Genomic DNA, 21,056 nt, shown 5'->3' with positions numbered 1-21,056 from the left:
TTACCTGGTCTGGTCTGCATGTGCTCTCAAACTCCGCAGTGTGGTTGACTCTCAACTGCCCTCTGAAATGGCCTAACAAACCACTCAGTTGCTTCAATGATTATGAAGTTTCAAGAAAGAAATTAAATCGGATAGACTGCCTGGCATCAACAGTAAGCATCGGAAAAGAGAATGGCAGAAACAGTCTGTCAGTTCAGCAGAGTCCTCCCTGCAGCAGCAGACTGATGGAGTATCATATTCAAAACGTTCTTTTTCAAACTAACATTTAATTCTTTGTAATAAATATTGCAAAATCATTCTTTGTCCAGCAGAGAGACATTATTCTTCAGAAACAGAATGGGACAGCTGGCTGGGCTAGTGCTTATTGCCCATCCCTAGTTGCCCCTTGAGAAATTAGAGGTGAGCTGTCTTCTTGAACTGCTGCAGTCCATGTGCTGTAGAGACAAATAAACTGCAGACACTGGAATCCAAAGTAGCCAGGCAGGAGGCTGAAACAACACTCAAAGCCAGCAGCATCAGGAGGTGGAGAAATCAACATTTTGGGTATCACTCTTCTTCAGGACTGGGGGTGGGTGGGGGGGAAGCTGCAGATAGAGGGATTGGCGGGGGCATGGTGGTGAAGTGGGGTTAGGTGAAGACAGGTAGAAAATACAACCTGGTTAGTCAATGAGAGGAATGAATCCGGTTGGTGGCAGGGAGGAGTGGAAGGGAGGGGGAAGGGGCTGGGAAGGGAGTTGGGGATGGGAAGGGAGCTTATTTAAGATTGGAGAACTCAATGTTGAGTCCTCCAGGCTGTAGGCTGCCCAGGCAAAAGACAAGGTGTTGTTCCTCCAATTTGCACAGTGGTTCGTTGTGGCAATGGAGGAGACCGAGAATGGTCAAGTCAGAAAGGGAGTGGGAGGGGGAACTGAAATGGGTAGTGACTGGGAGGTCCGGTCAGCACCTACGGGCCTGGCTGCAATGTTCGGTCTCCCGGATGTAGAGAAGACCACATCGGGAGCACCTGATGCAGAAAACTAGGTTGGAGGAGAGGCAGGTGAACCTCTGCCTCGCTGAGAAGGGCTGTATGGGGCCCTGGATGGAGGGGAGGGGGTGGTGCTGCGGCATGTTTTGCATCTTCTCTCGATTCAGGGGAAGGTGCCCGGGGGTTGGTGGGGAGAATGGCGCAAACCAAGGACTGTCAAAGGGAACGGTCCTTGCGGAAGGCAGCGAGAGATGGGGAGGGGAAGGTGTTCTTAGTGGTGGGCTGTTTAAGGATGATGTGGAGACTGGTGGGGTGGTATGTGAGGACTGGGGAACTCTGTCTTTATTGCGTGTTGGGGGACGGGGTGTTTAGAGCACTGGAACAGGAAATGGAGGTGGTATGGTGGAGGTATGTGGATAACAGAGGGAGGAAAAGCACGTTGTTCGAAATAGGTGGGCATCTGGGATGCTTGGGAGTGAAATGTCTCCTCATCTGAGCAGATGCGGTGGAGGAATTGGGAAAACGGTGTGGAGTTCTTGCAGGATAATGGGTGGGAGGAGGCATAGTTCAGGTAGTTATGGGAGTCTGTGGGTTTGTAGTAAACATCTGTCTGGAGACTGTCACTGGAGATGGAAGTGGAGAGGCCAAGGAATGGGAGGGAGGTATCCGAGTTGGACCAAGTTGAATTTGAGGGCAGGGTGGAAGTTGTGGGTGAAGTCAATGAACTGCTCCAGTTCAGTCTGAGTGCAGGAAATTGCACCGATACAGTCATCGATGTAACGGCAGGGGAGTTGGGGCACAGTGCCAGTGTAGGTACTGAAGAGGGACTGTTTGATGTGGCCGACAAAGAGGCAAGCGTAGCTAGGCCCCATCCGGTTCCCGTGGCCACCCCTTAGATTTCGGAGAAATGGAACAAGTTAAAGGAATTGTTATTGAGGTTGAGGGCCAGTTCAGTGAGACGGAGGAGGGTATGAGTGGAAGGAGGGCTGGATGGACCTATTAGAGAGCCTGGAGGCCATCCTTATGGGGTAGAGATATGTATAAAGACTGCATGTCCATAGTGAAGATAAAGCGGTAAGGGATAGGAAACTGGACATTCCTGACTAGATGGAGGGCGCGGTTGGCTATCGAGTTGTACGTGGGAAGTGCCTGAACTAAAGACAGCGAGGATGGAGTCAAGTTAGGACGAGATGAGTTTGGTGGGGCAGGTGCATGCCGAGATGGTAGGTCAGCCAGGGTAGTTGGGCTTGTGGATCTTGGGGAGCAGATCATTACGGGGCTGGGGGACTATGAGGCAGTGGAGGAGATAAAGGCACAGACAGTGTGAGTGATTTTGGCCTGATGGGTCACAGAGGGATCATGGGGACCCTCCTCCACCTCGCCAAACTGGTCCTCACCTTTAATAACCTTTCCTTTAGGTGGTCTTCTCTACATCAGGAGACCAAACATAAACTTCAGGAATGGTTCACCGAGTAACACAGCCGGGCCCGTAGAGGCTGACTGGACCTCCCTTCACCACCCATTTCAATTCCCCCTCCCACTCCCTTTCCAACATGTCTATCCTTGGCTTCCTCCATTGCATCAACGAACCAAATTGCAAATTGGAGGAACAACACCTCATCTTCTACCTAGGCAGCCTGCAGCCTGAAGGATTCGACATAACCTCTCTTCCCAATCCCCCAACTCCCTTCCCAGCCCCCCTCCCCCCTCTCCTCCTGCCACCAATCGGATTAATTCCTCCAATTGACCAGCCAGGTCTTACGCTCTCCCTGTCTTCACCTATCCCCACTTCACCACCCTGTCCCCATCACCCCCTTTATCTGCAGCTTCCCCCACACCCACCTCCAGTCCTGAAAACGTCAACTTCTCCACCTCCTGATGCTGCCTGGCTTGTTGTGTTCTCCCAGCCTCCTGCCTGTGCCTGTGCAGTAGGCTGACCCACAACGCCCTTATGGAGGGAATTCCAGGATTTTGACCCAAGAGTGACTCAGCTGTAGTGCTACTGTCGAGCTGGTCGAGTCCTAAAGGATATAGCTGTTAAACTGGGTCAGTGGCAGATGGTGAGGGAACCAATAAGAGGGAAAAACATACTTGACCTCATCCTTACCAATTTGACAGCTGTAGATGCATCTGCCCATGACAGTTTTGGTAAGAGCGACCACCGCACAGGTCTTGAGGAAAAGAAGTCCCATCTTCACAATGAAAATATCCTCCATCGTGCTGTGTGGCACTACCACCCATGCTAGGTGGGACAGACTTCAAACCGATCTAAGCAACTCAAGACTGGGCATCCATGAGGTGCTGTGGGCCATCAACAGCAGCAGAACTGTACTCCAGCACAATCTATAACCTCATGGCCCAGCATATCCCCTACACAACATTACCATTAAGCCAGAGTATCAACCCTGGTTCAATGGAGAGTGCAGGAGGGCATGCCAGGAGCAGCACCAAGTGTACCTGAAGATGAGGCATCCAGCTGGTGAAGCCACCAAACAGGACTACTGAAAATGAGGACCACAGATGCTGGCGATGAGAGTTGAAAAGTGTGGCACTGGAAAAGCGCAGCAGGTCAGACAGCATCCGTGGAGCAGAGGGGTTGACGTTTCGGGTATAAGCCCTTCATCAGGAATATGGGATGGGGGACGACTTACGTGCCAAACAGAATCAGCAGCAAGTGATTGACAGAGCTAAGCAATCCCAAGACCAATGGATCCGATCTAAGCTCTGCAGTCCTGCCACATCCAGTCGTGAGTGATGGTGGACAGCTGAACAATTCACTGGAGGAGGAGGAGGAGGAGGCACCACAGTTATGCCCAGCCTCAATGATGGAAGAGCCCAGTACATCATTGCAAAACAAGATAGAAGCATTCACAGCAATCTTCAGCCAAATGTGCTGAGCAGATAATCTATCTTGGCCTCCTCAGGTGGTCCCCGGAATCACAGACACCAGTGTTCAGCCAATTCAATGCACTCACATGTTATCCAGAAACAGCTGGAGGCACTGGATACTGCAAAAGCCATGGGCTCTGATAACATTGCAGCAATAGGTCTGAACACTTGTGCTCCGGAACATGCCAGTCCTCTAAGCCTAGCTGTTCCAGTACAGTTACAGCACTGACCTCTACCCAACAATGTGGAAAATTGTCCAGGTATGTCCTGCACACAGAAAGCAGGACATATCAAATCCAGGCAATTACTGCCCCATAGATCTACTCTCGATCATCAATAAAGTGATGGGAGGAGTCATCAACAGTGCTAGCAAGCAGCACCTACTCAGCAATAACCTATGCAGTGACACCCAGTTTGGGTTCCACCAGGGCCACTCAGCCCCTGACCCCATTACAGCCTTGCTACAGAAAGTATTGAGTTCCAGGGAGGAGGGGAGAGTGACTGCATTTGATGGAGTGTGGCATCAAGGAGCCCCGGCAAAACTTGGTATCAATGGATAATGGGGGCATACTCTTCCTGGATGGAGTCATACCTGGCAGATGTTGTGAATACTGGAGGTCAGTCGTCTCAGATCCTGGACATCTCTGCAGGAGTTCGTCAGAGTAGTGTCCTCAACCCAACCGTCTTCAGCTGCTTCATCAATGATCTTCCCTCCATCGTAAGGTCAGAAGTGGGATGTTCACTGATGATTGCATAGTATTCAGCACCTGAAGCAGCCCATGTTCAAATGCAACAAGATCTGGACAATATGACAAGTAACATTCATGCCACACAAATGCCAGGCAATGACCATTTCCAATAAAAACAATCTAATCACCATCCCTTGACATTCAATGGCGATACTATCACTGAATCCCTCACTATCAACATCCTTAGGGTTACCATTGACCAGAAAGTCAACTGGACTCACTACACACATACTGTAGCTACAACAGCAAGTCTGAGACGAGGAGCACTGCAGCAAGTAACCACTACCTTTAACATCAACTCCTTCACCAGTGACACACAGTGGCAGTGAGTCTCTACCATTGCACATGGAGTGCCTTGCTTTCAAATCCTCCCAACCAGACTTGAAATCTCTTCACTGTCACTGTGCTGGAAATCCCTCACAAACTGTGCAGTGGGTTCACAACACCAAACCCAACTCTAGTGCTCCAGCAGTTCCCCATCACCTACTCAAAAAGAAAATCTGGTCTTGCCAGCAATACCCAGATCCCACAAATGAAAAGATATTTGAAACACCTCAAGGCATTTTACAACTTTAAATTCACCACTAGATTAGTGCAAATTGTTGTCTGCTAGAAGGGCAGGAAATTTTTAGAATGGTACAACCACATGATCGCGCTAACCATGATGTCATTCTAAAGTAATCCCATCTGCCTGCACATGTTCTATCTCCCTCCATTCCCTACCTGTCTGAATGCCTCTTAAACATTGCTGTCGTTCCTGCTTCTACCACCTCCCACATTCCAGGCTACCACCACCCCTGTGTGTAAAAAACTTACCTCACACATCTCCTTTAAACTTTCCCCCTCTCACCTGCATTTCACATTTCCACCCTGGGAGAAAGACACCAACTATCCACCCATTCATACTTATCATAACTGTATACGCTTCTGTCAGGTCACCCCTCAGCCTCCGATGCTACAGGGGAAACAATCCAAGATTTCCAGCCTCTCCTTTTCGCGAGTACACTCCAGGCCATATCCTGTTAAAACTCTTCTGCACTCTCTCCAAAAACTCCGCCTCCTTCCTATAGTGTGGTGGCCAGAACTGCACGCAAGCCTCTACAAGTGGCCTAACTAAAGTTCTATACACCTGCAACATGACTTGCCAACTTTTATATTCAATACCCAATCAATAAAAACATACACTTCTTTACCATCTCCTCCATTTGTGTTACCACTTTCAGGGAACTATGGGCTTTTTAATAATGCATTTGTGGGATGTGGATGTAGTTGACTGGACCAGCACTTATTGCCCGTCCCTAGTTGCCCTTGACAAGGTTATGGTGAGCTGCCTGCTTGAACTGTCACAGTTCACCTGAGATCCCAAGATGTCTACGTAATCAATGTTTCCAAGGGTCCTGCCATCCAGTCTACACTTTCCTCTTGCATTTGACCTCCCACAATGCATCACCTCACAGTTTTCCAGATTAAACTCCATGTGCCATTTCTCTGTCCAACTTTCCAGCTGGTTTATTTTCTGCTGTATCCTTTGACAACCTTACTCACTAACTACAACTCCTGCAGTTTTCATGTCATCAGCAAACTTACTAATTAGACCACCTACATTTTCATCCAAATCATTTATATGTATTACAAATAACAGAGGTCCCAGCATTGATCCTTGTGGAACTGGTCACAGACCTCCATTCAGAAAAACACCCCTTCACAACCACCCTCTGGTTTCTATGACCCAGCAAATTTAATATCCAACCAGCCCTCTCACCACACATCCCATGTGACTTTATCATCTGGACCAGCCTACCATGAGACACTATGTCAAATGCTTTAGTGAAGTCAATGTGGACAACATCTACTACCCTGCCCTTATCAATCATCTTTGTTACTTCCTCAAAAACCTCAAATCCCATTTGTGAGACATGATCTCCCCTGTTTCAAGTCATGATGATGATCTTTATAGAGCCATTCTCCTCCAAATGTGAGTAAAATCTATCCCTAAGAATCTTCCCCAATAATTTCCCTACGGCTGATGAAAGGATTACTGGCCTATAATTTCCTCGATTATCCCTGCTGCCCTTTTTAAACATTACAGCATTAGCTATTCTCCAGTTTTCTGGGACCTCTCCTGTGACTAATAAGGATACAAAGATTTCTGTTAATGCCCGAGCAACTTCCTCCCCTGTATCTCTCAGAATCCTGGAATAGATCTCATCAGGTCCCGGAGGCTTATCTAATATTTTTCAAGGCACCCAACACCTTTTTAATGTCAACAGGCCCAGAGCATCAACATACCCATCCGAATGTTATCACCATCAATGTCCATCTCCTTGCTGAATACTGATGTGAAGCACTCATTAAGGACCTCAACCATGTTGTCCACACATTATTCCATCCTTTGAGGTTGAGTGGATCTAATCTTTCCCTACTCAATTGCCCCTAATACATGCATAAAATGCACTGGGAATTTCCTTCATCTTACTTCCCAAGGGCATTTCATGGTCCCTTTCAGCCCTCCTAATTTCTTTTTTGAGCTCTTTTCTGCTTAGGGGCAGCACTGTGGCTCAGTCACTAGCAGTACTGCCTCACAGTGCCGGGGACCTGAGTTCAATTCCAGCTTTGGGTGACTGTGTGGAGTTTGCACATTCTCCCCGTGCCTGCGTGGGTTTCCTCCGGGTGCTCTGGTTTCCTCCCACAATCCAAAGATGTGCAGGTCAGGTGAATTGGCCATGCTAAATTGCCCTTGGTGTTCAGGGATGTGTAGGTTAGATGCATTAGTCAGGGGTAAATGTAGAGTGATAGAGTAGGGGAATGGGTCTGGATATGTTACTCTTCGGAAGGTTGGTGTGGCCTTGATGGGCCGAAGAGCCTGTTTCCACACTGTAGGGATTCTAATTCTAATTCCTTTTTACTCCTCAAGGGCTTTGTTTGTTTTCAGTTTCCTATAACTTAATATGCTTCTGTTTATTTTAATTAAACTTTCAATATCACCTGAGGTTCCTGAATCTCACCATCTTTATCTTTCATCCTCACAGGAACATGCTGGTCTTGAACTCTAACCAACTGACCTTTAAACAATTCCCATATGTCAATGTGGATTTACCTGAAACCGCCACCCCCAATCTAATTTCCTGCCCAATACTGTTGTAATTGGCCTTCCCTCAATTTGACACTTTCATCCTTATCTATAGCTATCTTAAATTGATGAAATTATAATCATTGTTCCTGCAAGAACAATTGTCCTCAGTATGAACAGAGAAAATGGGAAAAGAGGGGGTAGTGTGGCACTGTCAGTCAAGGACAGTATTACAGTGGCAGAAAGGACATTTGAGGACTCGTCTACTGAGGTAGTATGGGCTGAGGTTAGAAACAGGAAAGGAGAGGTTACCTTGTTGGGAGTTTTCCATAGGCCTCCAAATAGTTCCAGAGATGTAGAGAATAGGATAGCAAAAATGATTCTCGATAGGAGCGAGAGTGACAGGGTAAGTGTTATGGGGAAAATTAACTTTCCAAATATTGACTGGGAATACAATAGTTCATGTACTTTAGATGGGTCAGTTTTTGTCCAATGTGTGTATGCAGGAGGTTTTCCTGACACAGTATGTTGGACAGGCCAACAAGGGGCGAAGCCACATTTGATTTGGTACTGCATAATGGACTTGATCAGGTGTTAGATTTGGAGGCAGGTGAGCACTTTGGTGATAGTGGCCACAATTTAATTATGTTTACTTTAGCAATGGAAAGGGATAGGTATATACCACAGGGCAAGAGTTATAGCTGGGGGAAAGGCAATTACAATGCAATTAGGCAAGATTTAGGATATATAGAATGGGGAAGGAAACTGCAGGGGATGGACACATTTGAAACGTAGACGTTATTCATTAGTGGATAAGATCAAGGAAAACGCTAAGGTTTTCTATTGGTATATCAGGAATAAAAGAATGACTAGAGTAAGATTAGGGCCAATCAAGCATAGTAATGGGAAATTGTGCATGGAGTGAGAGGAGATGGGGAAGTGCTAAATGAATACTTTTTGTCAGTATTCATGCTAGAAAAAGACAATGTGGTCGAGGAGAATACTGAGATACAGGCTACTAGATGAGATAGGCTTGAGGTTCACAAGGAGGAGATGTTAGCAATTATGGAAAGTGTAAAAATAGGGCCGGATGGATTTATCCTAGGATTCTCTGGGAAGCCAGGGAGGAAATTGCCAAGCCTTTGGCTTTGATCTTTATGTCAATATTGTCTACAGGAATAGTGCCAGAAGACTGGACGATAGCAAATGATGTTCCCTTGTGCATGAAGGGGAATAGAGACAAATCTGGAAACTATAGACCTGTGAGCCTTACTTCGGTTGAGGGTAAAGTGTTGGAAAGAGTTATAAGAGATAGGGTTATAATCATCTAGAAAAGAATAAGTTGATTAGATATAGTGAATATGGCTTTGTGAAGGGTAGGTTGAGCCTCACAAATCTTATTGAGTTCTTTGAGAAGGTGATGAAACAGGTGGGTGAGGGTAAAGCGGGTTGATGTGGTGTATATGGATTTCAGTAAGGGGTTTGGGAAGGTTCCCCATTGTCAGCTATTGCATAAAATACGGAGGCATACGGTGTGTTAGCTTTTATTGGGAGAGGGATTGAGTTTTGGAACCATGAGATCATGCTGCAGCTGTACAAAACTCTGGTGCGGCCACATTTGGAGTATTGTGTAGGGTTCTGGTCACCGCATTATAGGAGGGATGTGGAAGCTTTGGAAAAGGTTCAGAGGAGATTTATTAGGATTTACTCAAATGTTGCCTGATGTGGAGGGAAGGTCTTACGTGGAAAGGCTGAGGGACTTGAGACTGTTTTCGTTAGTGAGAAGAAGGTTGAGAGGTGAATTAATTGAGACATGTAAGATAATCGGAGGGTTAGATAGGTAGGACAATGAGAGCCTTTTTCCTCAGATGATGAGGGCTACCACAAGGGGACGTAGCTTTAAAATGAGGGGTGATAGATATAGGACAGATGTCAGAGGTAGTTTCTTTACTCAGAGAGTAGTAGGGACTTGAGACACACTGCCTGCAACAGTTGGAGACTCGCCAGCTTTAAGGGCATTTAAATGGTCATTGGATAGGCATATGGACAAGAAATGAATAGTATAGGTTAGATAGGCTTCAGATTGCACCAATCTATGGAACCAGCGTTGAGGGCTGAAGCTGTTGTAATGTTCTATGTTCTAGGGTCCCAAAATGCTCCCCCATATTGATCACCTGGCCAGACTCATTCCCCAGCGCAAGGTATAGTAAAGACCCTTCCCAAGTTGGACAATCTACATGTTATTTCATGAACCCTCCCCCCCGGATACACATAACAAGTTCTGCCCCATCTAAGCCCATCTGTCCCTAAGTAAGTCCCAATCAATACTGAGGCAATTGAAACCACCCACTAAATCAACCCTGTTATTTTTATATCTTCCCATGTTTTGCCTATATATCTCTTCTGGATTAGTGGTGCTGGAAGAGCACAGCAGTTCAGGCAGCATCCAAGGAGCAGCGAAATCGACACCAACACATTCCACCCTGACCTTAAATTTACCTGGACCATCTCTGACACCTCCCTCCCCTTCCTGGACCTCTCCATCTCAATTAATGACGACCGACTTGACACTGACATTTTTTACAAACCCACCGACTCCCATAGCTACCTGAATTACACCACTTCCCACCCTACCTCTTGCAAAAATACCATCCCGTATTCCCAATTCCTCCGCCTCTGCCGTATCTGCTCCCAGGAGGACCAGTTCCACCACAGAACACACCAGATGGCCTCCTTCTTTAGAGACCGCAACTTCCCTTCCCATGTGGTTAAAGATGCCCTCCAACGCATTTCGTCCACATCCCGCACCTCCGCCCTCAGACCCCACCCCTCCAACCGTAACAAGGACAGAACGCCCCTGGTGCTCACCTTCCACCCTACCAACCTTCGCATAAACCAAATCATCTGCTGACATTTCCGCCACCTCCAAAAAGACCCCACCACCAGGGATATATTTCCTTCCCCACCCCTTTCCGCCTTCCGCAAAGACCGTTCCCTCTGTGACTTCCTGGTCAGGTCCACGCCCCCCTACGACCCACCCTCCCATCCTGGCACCTTCCCCTGCCACCGCAGGAACTGTAAAACCTGTGCCCACACCTCCTCCCTCACCTCTATTCAAGGCCCTAAAGGAGCCTTCCACATCCAGCAAAGTTTTACTTGCACATGTACTAATATCATTTATTGTATCCGTTGCTCCCGATGCGGTCTCCTCTACATTGGGGAGACTGGGCGCCTCCTACCAGAGCGCTTTAGGGAACATCTCCGATACACCCGCACCAATCAACCACACCGCCCCATGGCCCAACATTTCAGCTCCCCCTCCCACTCTGTTGAGGATATGAAGGTCCTGGGCCTCCTTCACCTCCACTCCCTCACCACCAGACGCCTGGAGGAAGAACGCCTCATCTTCCGCCTTGGAGCACTTCAACCCCAGGGCATCAATGTGGACTTCAACAGTTTCCTCATTTCCCCTTCCCCCACCTCACCCTAGTTCCAAATTTCCAGCTCAGCACTGTCCCCATGACTTGTCCGGACTTGTCCAACCTGCCTATCTCCTTTTCCACCTATCCACTCCACCCTCTCCTCCCTGACCTATCACCTTCATCCCCTCCCCCACTCACCTAGTGTACTCTATGCTACTCTCTCCCCACCCCCACCCTCCTCTAGCTTATCTCTCCACCCTTCAGGCTCTCTGCCTTTATTCCTGATGAAGGGCTTTTGCCCGAAACGTCGATTTCGCTGCTCCTTGGATGCTGCCTGAACTGCTGTGCTCTTCCAGCACCACTAATCCAGAATCAGGTTTCCAGCATCTGCAGTCATTGTTTTTACCTCTATATATCTCTTCCTCTATCTCCCACTAGCAATTGGGAGATCTGTAGTATAACCCCATCACAGAGATGGCACCTTTCCTATTCCTGAGTTCTACCCATAATGCCTTGCTGGATGAGCCCTCCAAGATGTCCTCTGTCAGTACGGCTGTGACATTCTCCTTAGTCAGTCATGGAACTCCGCTTCCCCTTTTACATCCCTCTCTGTCACACCTGAAACATCTAAACCCTGGAACACTGAGCTGCCACTCCTGCCCTTCTCTCGACCAGGTTTCTGTAATGGTTACCGCAACGTAGTCCCATGTACTAAATTAGGCTCTAAGCTCATCTGCCTTTCTCTGTTATATTCATTGCATTGAAATAAATACATGTCAGACCGTCAGTTCCACTGCAGTTCCTGGCCCTGCCTGGACATCCAATTAGACTGACTTGATTTAACTTCCTGATGACGGGCTTATGCCCAAAACGTCGATTCTCCTGCTCCTCGGGTGCTGACTGACCGACTGTGCTTTTTCAGCACCACACTCTTAACTCTAACCTTCAGCATCTGTAGTCCTCCCTTTCTCCTGACTTGATGTAACCTCCGCATTCTCCTCAATCACTCCACATGTCGGCTGACTGCTCTGGTTTTGGTCTTGTAAAATGGGGTTGAGAAACCTATCAGCCATGATTGAATGGTGGAACAGACTCGATGGGCTGAATTTCTGCTCCTATGTCTTATGGTCTGGCCACTTCATTGGAGACAGGGGCAAAGAGCTAATGGCTAATGATGTTTTGTGATGAAAGGATGAGGTTAGCAACGAACAATATTGAAGTCAGAACCACAGAAGCAGACGAGGTGGATTGCGGCAAAGAAATAAAGTGAACAGGTCAAAAGAGACCAACCGAGCAAACTGTCAAAGAGAAGGAAGGAGCTTTTCTGTTTGTGTATGTTTGATGGATAGCTGTCTCCTCTCTCCAACTGATTACATGGAGATAAGCAAACTGACCATGTTCCTGTCATTCTGGAGATGAATCAAACACTCGACGGTAACCCGATGATTCTCTAACATCTAATGTGAAACTCTGAGAAGAATCATATTTAGAATTGAAACTGGAACTTCATAACAATTTCAAAATATGCAGGTTATATATGTATATTACTTCCTTTATCATCTGGCTCAAAATTCAGTGAAAAGAGAAGTGAGAAACTCAGCCTTTGACCCTAAACCCTGTGATGGTCTGTCTTTCAAGTACTTCTTCTATTTTTGTTCAGGAAAAATATTCCTTTACAGCACTCCGAGCAGTGTTGTCTAAGAGTTTGGTCTCAATCCTCTTTCCCCTCTCTCAGCTTTTATAGCTTCATCCCACTCTCTGTCAACCTTATTGTTCACAACTTTGATGTCAAAGAATTCCTATAGTGTGGAAAGAGGCCATTTGGCCCATCGTGTTTGCACCAACCCTCAAAGAGCATTCCACCTAGACCCACACCCCCACCCCAGTGATGTAACCCCACGTGGGCTTTTACTATGGCTAATGCCTACCTAACCTGCACATCCCTGGACCCCAAGGGGCAATTTCTGTATTTTAATACATTCTGTAAACTCATTCAAAATTCTCTGGCCATGTGCCACAATTCACACCAAGTTCTGTTCACTACATTTATCCCATGTTACCTCCCTTTTAGCAAAAAAAAACTCACTCTCATTTTTGAATCCTTTCGGGGGTTGGTTTCTCCTTATCTCTGCAATCTCCTCCTGCCCTGCACCTCATGAAATATCTGCCGTCCAATTCTGACACCCTGAGTATCTCCAATGTTAATGGCTCCAACTTTGAAAGCCCTGCCTTCAGCTACAGAAACCCCGAGCGCTCATGTTCCTTCCCTGTGCCCCACCACCCTTCTCTCTCACATATTCTGTCTTTAGGACACTCCTTAAAACTTGCCCCTTTCACTGAGCACCTGCCTTGATACCATTGTCGCCCGGCTCCATGCGAATCCATTAAGCTCCTGTGACGTGCCCTAGGACGGTTAATTTTGTTGAAAGCACAATGTAAGTAAAAGTTGTTGTTGGCCATCAATGGCATGAGTGTGAACTGCCAAGAAAATATCACCATTTGGGCTGAAGTTCTGGCCATATATGGCCATTAAGTGGTCAGAGGACAACATTAGAAGAGAAGGAGGTGACTCAAACCCTGAAACCTGATCTTCCAAGTGATTAGATATTGGTGGGTTGCTACAATAACTTCATTTGCTTGTTACCTCCACCAGAAGGAAGTAGACTCTCTCTCTCTCTTTCACTCCTCCCTTCCCCCTCATCACTATCAAAACTTTAATCTTTTTGAACAGTTTAATTTGATCTTCTGTGCTACAGAGCTAACTTAACCCTTCCCAACCCAATGCCATCCTGTTGAATATTTGCCGTACTTCTCTGATGTTTCCCATTTCCCAAGCAATGCCGATGCTTTTGGAGAGACCAGAGTTGCTGATTGACAGGGGAGGATTGTCCAATCACATTGGAGACCACACTGCTGAAAGTGCCCAGTTTTTGAATTTCTTTTTAAAGTATGTACATTATATTTGTATCGTGGAGCCATTTCACTGCAGTTTTCTGTTGGTTAAAACCAGCCTGCATTTAATCGGGGGACTTTGCGAAGTTTCAGTCATATTTGCAGAGTTTACATCAGATTGCTCAGCGAATAATCTTGGTGAGTGTGAGTCAGACAACTGCCTATGAGTCCAGTCATTAAGTTACTCCCACCTCCAATGCATTCTCTGACATAACGGTTTTCACAGGCACCCTGTTAATCTAAAAGATAGCTTCTGCACTGGTATTTGCTGGTATTTCATTTGCACTCTCCTCTACCATTAGCCAACCTGACAAGCAGATCTTGTGACCTTCCTAGAGAGTGCGATTTGTGGAATTGGGTGAAAAGATGTTACAGAATTGTTTCTCTAAAAAGAGGAAACATTATTCCCATAAGCAGCCTGCCAAGCCCTCCTCAGGCATTGAAATCCTGGCAGATACAAAGCCTAGCCTGTCCAACCAAGACAAGGCGAGACAAAGCCCCTATATCCAGATGTTAGTCGAGCAACTTTTAACCTGAATTGGTTTACGAAAGGACGCCATTTAGCCCATCACACCCGTACCAGCTTGTTAAATGATCATTATTTCCCAGTGTTAATCTCCTGCCCTTTCCCACAAAGTCTTGCATGTTACTTTTATCCAAATAATCACACATACATCCTCAAATGCCTCAGTCGAACCTGCAGTTCGCACTTCCAGGCAGTACATCCCAGATCCCAATTACTTGCTGCGTGAAAGTGTCTTTCCTCACTTCACCCTCACTTCTTTTGCATATCACTTTAAATCAATGCTCTTTCATTCTTATTCCTTTTACAAGCAGTCTCAGCTTCTCCCAGTCTCCTCTGTCCAGGATTTTGAAACCTCCAACAGATCTCCTCCTAGCTGCCTTCTCTCCACAGAGACCCATCCTAGCTTTCTTATTCCTAGAACCATTCTCATAAACCACCTCTGCGCTCTCTCCAATGCGTACGCATCCTTCCTATAGTGCGTCTTCACAACTGTGCACAGTACTGTAGCTGGGCTGTAACAAGTCTACATACAACTCTAACATCACCTGCTTGCTTTTTTACTCTATGCCCCTGTTAATAAAACTGAGGACAATGCACACTTTCATAACTGCGCTGATGGAGTTTAATTCGGATAAATGCGAGGTGCTGCATTTTGGGAAAGCAAATCTTAGCAGGACTTATACACTAAATGGTAAGGTCCTAGGGAGTGTTGCTGAACAAAGTGACCTTGGAATGCAGTTCATAGCTCCTTGAAAGTGGTGTCGCAGGTCGATAGGATAGTGAAGACGGCGTTTGGTATGCTTTCCTTTATTGGTCAGAGTATTGAGTACAGGAGTTGGGAGGTCATGTTGTGACTGTACAGGACATTGGTTAGGCCACTGTTAGAATATTGCGTGCAATTCTGAGTCTCCTTCCTATCGAAAAGAGGTTGTGAAACTTGAAAGGGTTCAGAAAAGATCTACAAGGATGTTGCCAGGGTTTGAGGAATTGAGCTATAGGGAGAAGTTTAACAGGCTGGGGCTGTTTTCCCTGGAGCGTCAGAGGCTGAGGGGTGGTCTTATCGAGGTTTACAAAATTATGAAGGGCATGGATAGGGTAAATAGGCAAAGTCTTTTCCCTGGGGTTGGAGAGTCCAGAACTAGAGGGGGTAGGTTTAGGGTGAGAGGGGAAAGATATAAAAGAGACCTAAGGGGCAACGTTTTCACACAGAGGGTGGTACGTGTATGGAATGAGCTGCCGGAGGAAGTGGTGGAGGCTGGTACAATTGCAACATTTAAGAGGTATCTGGATGGATATATGAATAGGAAGGGTTTGGAGGGATATGGGCTGGGTGCTGGCAGGTGGGACTAGATTGGGTTGGGATATTTGGTCGGTATGGACAGGTTGGACCGAAGGGTCTGTTTCTATGCTGTACATCTCTAGGACTCTATGACCTGCTGTGCCATCATAGATTAGTACAGTCAGAGTCATACAGCACGGAAACAGACCATTTGGTCCAACCAGTCCATGCAAACATAATCCCAAACTAAACTCGTGCCACCTGCCTCCTCCTGGCCCAGATCCCTCTAAACCTTTCCTATTCAAGTACTGATCTAAAAACGCCTTTTAAACATTGGAACTGTACCCACATCCACCACTTCATCTGGAAGATCATTCCACACCAGAACCAGGCTCCGTGTAAACACATTATTTTTTAAATCTCTCTCTTCCTGAAAAAATGCCCCCAGTTTTGAACTCCCTCATCCTAGCGGAAAGGCACCTACCATTAACCCTATCTATACTCCTCATGATTTTAAAAACATGTAGAAGGTCCTGCCACCTTCAATCAGCTGTGTATTGTGTACACCCAGGTCCCTCTGCTCCTGCATGCCCTTTTGAATTGTACTTCAGTTTTATATGGTTTTTCATTGTTGATCTTACCAAAGTGCATCACCTTATACTGCTCTGCATTGAAATTCATCTGCCACCGATCTGCCAACTCCACCAACTTGTCAACATCCTTTTGGGTTTCCAACTGTCCTTCTCACAGTCTACCATTCTTCCAAGTTTAGTATTTTTTGCAAACTTTGAAATTGTCCCCTGCACAGTAAGATTCAGATCTAAGATATAGATCAGGAAAAGCTAGGGCCCCAATCCTGACCCTGAGGTACTCCACTACAATCCTTCCTCCAGCCTGATAAAAATCCATTGACCGTTACTCTGTGTTTCCTATCCCTCAGTCACTTTTGTATTCACATTGTTACTGTCCCTTGACCATGACCTATAGCTTTCCTCACAAGTCTGTTGTGTGGCTCTGAATGAAATTTCTTCTGGAAATCCAAGTTCATCACATCAACAGCATTACCCTCATCGAGCGTTTCTGTTACCTCGTCAAAAAACTCCAGCAAGTTAGTTAATCACGATTTTCCTCTTAGAAATCTGTGCTGACTTTTCTAAATCAATCCTCCTTTTTTTGCCTGACTTCTAACTGTATCCTGAAAATTATTTCTATAAGTTTTGACCCCAGTGAAGTTAAACCAACTGGTTTGTAGTTGTTGGGTTTATCCTTACAACCAGGCCATAATGTTTGCAGGTCCCCTCTCTCTGGTACTTTGCTCATGTCCAGGGAAGACTTAATGATTGTGGCCAGTGTCCCTGCAATTTCCACCCTTGTTTCCTTCAAAATCCTGGGATGTGTCTCATCAGTTCCCAACTCCTTGTCTATTTCAGGTATCTGGTACATCCAAGACTTGAATCATAGAATCACTCCTGTGAGGAACAGGCCATTTGGCCCAACAGGTCCTTCAAAGAGTATCCCTCCCAGATCCATTCCCCTGCCCTACCACTCTACATTTACCCCTGAGGAATGCACCTAACCTATGGGCAATTTCCTATGGCCAATTCACCTAACCTATGCACCTTTGGACTGCAGGAGGAAACCGGAACACCCAGAGGAAATCTGCGCAAACACGGGGAGAATGTGCAAATTCCACACTGACAGTTGCCCAAGACTGGAACCAAACCCAGGTCCCTGGCCCTGTGAGGCATCAGTCCTAACCACTGAGCCACTGTGCCACCCTTTCAATTTGCCCTATCCACATCTGCCCTAATAATTTTGGATAGTTTTACTGACTGAGTTCTCTCCCTGGCCTGAGCATTAGCTCTCTCTTTTGTAAAGACAAAGCAAAGCATTCATCTTCCTGATAGCACGGTGGCTCAGTGGTTAGCACTGCTGCCTCACAGCGCCAGGGACCCGGTTTCAATTCCTGCCTTGGGCAATTCTCTGTGTGGAGTTTGCACATTCTCCCCGTGTCTGCGTGGGTTCCCTCCGGGTGCTTTGGTTTCCTCCCACAGTCCAAAGATGTGCAGATTAAGTGAATTGGTCATGCTAAATTGCCCGTACTGTTAGGTGCATTAGTCAGGGGTTAATGTAGGGGAATGGGTCTAGGTGGGTTGCTCTTCAGAGGGTCGATATAGACTTGTTGGGCCGAAGGGCCTGTTTTCTATCTATCTCTGTAATTCCCTTTACCAGATATAGTATAGCCAATTGTCTGGTTGGATCCAGAACATGCTGTTCTAAGAAAGTATCCTGAAGTTATTCCATGAGCTGTCCTAGGTTACCTTCACATATCTGATATTTTTCTGCTCTATATGTAGATTAGATTTCCCCATGATCATTACTGTTCCTTTTTCATGAGCTCACATTAACTTCTTCCCTTGGACTCCATCCTATTCTGGTTAAACAAGGGCTTGATGTATTTATTTTTAGTAATATGAATTTTGGAGAACAATCAGATCAGCCATGATCTTATTGAAGAGTAGAACAAGCTAGAGAGGCTGAATGGCCTACTCCTGTTCTGGAATCGTATATTTGTATTAGGTGGTTACTGTAAGTAGGCCTGTACACCAGCCCCACAAGTGACTTCATGCCTTTATCATTTCTCATCTCCACCCAACCCACTTCTACATCCTGTTTCTTGAACTGAGGTCTTCCTCTCTGTTCAGTTAATATCACCATTAATCAGTTCCCTGTACTTTCAAAATGTCCCTTACCCTTCAATATTCCAATCCTAATCCATGTCATCCTGTAACCATGTCTCTGGAATGATTAGCAACTTGCGCTTATTTCTATCTGTCTATTAGTTTGTTTTGTTTTGAATGCCACGTGCATATAGATCCAGAGCCTTTAGTTTTGCCCTATTGCTTTTGTAACCTCTAGCCCTTTCTGCTGATTTATTCTGAGGTTTGTACTCTCTGTCACTTCTCGTCACAGTCTGTTTATCATTTCCCATATGAATACCTTTATTGCTTTGTCTCTACTCTTTGATTCATTGCCAACGTTGATCCTTAAGCCCACTATTTGGTTCAAAACTCTCTTCTTCCCCAACTATGCAGCTCACTAACACATTGGTCCCAGTATGGTTCAGGTATAGAACATTCCAACAGTACAATCCCCACCTAGCCAGTGGTGGTGCCAGAGCCCCACTAACTGGTACCACTTCCACAACCTAGCTGTGACCCACGCATTCATTTATCTAAACTTACTGTCCTCATCCCCATTTGTACATTGCTCAGGTAATTGAGTTGGTGCTTAGCTCCTCTTGCTGGTTATATAGAACTTGTTTTCTTGACCTTGTTATTGGGATCCACATGTTTTCACAGTAATCAGATTCTCCCCCTACCCCTGTAAGTCCCTCTCCTGTCCTGGGCAGCCGTCCCTAACCCAGACCCTAGTCAAATGACACAGCCTCCTGGACATGTGCTCTTTTCTGCAAAAACCAATTCAATCCCATCACTACATCGCCACCGACTACCACTTCATTGCTTGGTGCTCCCTGCACTGGAATGGCTTTCTGTCTCAATTTCTACAAGGCTGCAGCTCCCACTCTCATCCAAACTCACTGGAACAAGCTCAAATCAGCTGAAGGCTGAGGTTCCAGCACTCCTGCCCTGATGGCATTCCCATGGATCTGCGACCCTCAGCCTTCTGGGTGATAGTTGTCCCAGGTTTGGAAACAGGCTTAATGAGTTGCTGTAGTGTATCTTATACATAGTGCCAGAGCTGAAACTGTACGTGAGTGAATCTTGAAGGTACTGAACAGGCTATGGATAAAGCCAGCTGCTCTGTCCTGGATGGTATCTGGCTTGTCTAGTGTTGTTGGAGCTGCACTCCAGGCCAGAGGGGATCATTCCAACACACTCCTGACCTGTGCCTTGGAGACAGGCTTTGAGGAGTCGAAGGTGAGTTACTCAGTGTAGGATTCCCAGCCTCTGACCTGCTCCTGTAGCCACTCTAGCAGGTAGATGTTGAGAGACTGACTGGAGAGTCAAACATTAGGGATAAAAATTGTCATGGTGTATTGGATTGGCCTTTTAGAACAGAGATAAGGAGTAGTGTCTTGGAATGCTTAACCCTGGGGGGTATGGGTACTCAATTACTGAGTCTGTTCAAGGCTGAGATCAATAGGATTTAAGACAATGTTAAGATAAAATTCAGCTATAAATTTATTGAATGATTCAGCAGAGTCAATGTACTGTATACACACATCCTGATTTTTATTATGGTGTTAGGAAGTGTTACCGACTGGGACCATCTTCAGGTACAATGTGGGCTTAGGCTGCTGGGTGAGTGTGTCTTGATGCAAGTCAGAAAGTTCTGTTAACCACACCACTCGGGCTTTTGTTCTTGTTGAACCCCTTTCCTCCGTTGTTATGACATTTGTCTGGGTGGGTCATAGCCCAAACAGAATTGGAGCATCTGGAAAGGTCAGAGCCAGCACCATCTGAGAAGCAAACTGTTTCCAAGTAGCTGCTCTACGTCGTCAGGGGGCCTGGAAAAGATCCCCTTGATGTCCTGAGACGAGTCAAAAATCAGTAACATGCCGCAGAAAGGAAGCACTTCCTTTTTGATTAATCCTCTCACGCCTCAGGAAATCCCAAAGTGCTTTACAGTCAGTGCTGATCTTTTGAAATGTGGCTGTTGTTACAGCCAATTTGTACACAATAAGCTCCCACACTCAGCAATGTCATAGCGGTCAGATCATTTGTTTTAGCGATGCCGATTTCCCTCAAATAATAGCCACGGGATCTTTTCCATCCAGTCGAGCAGGCAGAAGGAGCCTCCACTTAAAATCTTATCGGAGAAGATGGGGCCTCTCACAATGCTGCCCTACCTTGGTTCCACAGCTCGAGTTGTCAGCTCCAATTCAACTCCCCCTCCCACTCTGCCGAGGACATGGAGGTCCTGGGCCTCCTTCACCGCCGCTCCCTCACCACCAGACGCCTGAAGGAAGAACGCCTCATCTTCCACCTCGAAACACTTCAACCCCAGGGCATCAATGTGGACTTCAACAGTTTCCTCATTTCCCCTTCCCCCACCTCATCCTAGATTCAAACTTCCAGCTCAGCACTGTCCCCATGACTTGTCCTGACTTGTCCGACCTGCCTAGCTCCTTTTCCACCTATCCACTCCACCCTCTCCTCCTTGACTATCACCTTCATCCCC

The sequence above is a fragment of the Hemiscyllium ocellatum genome, chromosome 8, assembly GCF_020745735.1.
Source record: "Hemiscyllium ocellatum isolate sHemOce1 chromosome 8, sHemOce1.pat.X.cur, whole genome shotgun sequence".
Classification (NCBI taxonomy): domain Eukaryota; kingdom Metazoa; phylum Chordata; class Chondrichthyes; order Orectolobiformes; family Hemiscylliidae; genus Hemiscyllium; species Hemiscyllium ocellatum.
The sequence above is the reverse complement of the archived record's forward strand: the minus strand, read 5'-3'. Positions refer to the sequence as shown.